Genomic DNA, 1249 nt, shown 5'->3' with positions numbered 1-1249 from the left:
AAAAAAAAAAAAAAAAAAAAAGATTCTGCTAGGTGCCCAGGTGCACTTTCAGAGCACCTATGGGACAGACTTTAGATGTCAGTCATGCTTGCAGGACATATGAGCATTTGGTGCCTGCTTTGGTGATTACTGGTGATTACTGTTTGTACAATAAATGCCATTTTGCGTGGTAGACTCTGCTCCGACACTTGCTTCTATGATCACCTGGCTGTGAGATTGGGGTTGGGGGGCCAGCTCTCCCCTCTTGGATATTTTGGTAGCTGCTGTCATGAACAAAAAGAGCTTTCTAGTTGTGCACCATATGGTCATATCACAGCTTGCTGAATCCCAATAAGACCCCATGGATAGAGTTACATCATTCGCTCTGTTGATTACATCATGGTATTCACTGTTCATTTTCAGCTACCAATAATGCAATTATTCCCCTGAAATTTGACTAGGAAATTTCCATTTCTCTTCACGTCAGTCAGGTTTTCTTGTAAACGAAGGGTACTTAGCCCTTGAGGATTTCTAAAGAAGTCACAAAATGATTTAAAGTATACCAATATGAGAGTTTTTAATAAGTGAAAGAGTTATATCATATTCGGCAACAGAAACAGTATAGCCATAGAGATACTTCCCAACATCTATTTTCAAAAGAGTGTGATCTATAGGAAGAATTTGCTTCAAAAGTGGTTATTTCCTCATTCATTGTTAAGACGTTATCTTTGCATTACAGAAGTGGAGTGTGTATGTGTGTGTGTGTTTAAATATCTGCTGAGTAGCAATTTGTTGACTAATAGCTGCAAACATTTGTTAAGAGAAAATTTCAAGGACCTAAATATATGGAGAGCTGCGCCATGCTCACACGCTCACACACCCACACGCCCACACGCCCACACGCTCACACGCTCACACGCCCACACGCCCACACGCCCACACACTCACACACCCACACGCTCACACACTCACGGATCAGAAGACTCAATATTGTAAAGATGTCAGTTCTCCCCAAGTTGATCTACACAGATTTACTGCAGTCCCAACAGATATGCCAGTAGATAATTTTTTAAAAAATAGGAACTCACAATCTGATTCTAAGATTGCTATGGAAATGCGAAGGACATAGGCTAACCAAAACGCCTTTGATAAGAAGAACCTGGCCGGGCGCGGTAGATCACGCCTGTAATCCCAGCACTTTGGGAGGCCGAGGCGGGCGGATCACGAGGTCAGGAGATTGAGACCATCCTGGCTAACACGGTGAAACCCC

Source organism: Mandrillus leucophaeus, unplaced genomic scaffold (assembly GCF_000951045.1).
Source record: "Mandrillus leucophaeus isolate KB7577 unplaced genomic scaffold, Mleu.le_1.0 Scaffold1, whole genome shotgun sequence".
NCBI classification, from domain to species: Eukaryota; Metazoa; Chordata; class Mammalia; order Primates; family Cercopithecidae; genus Mandrillus; species Mandrillus leucophaeus.
This window is presented reverse-complemented; position numbering follows the sequence as displayed.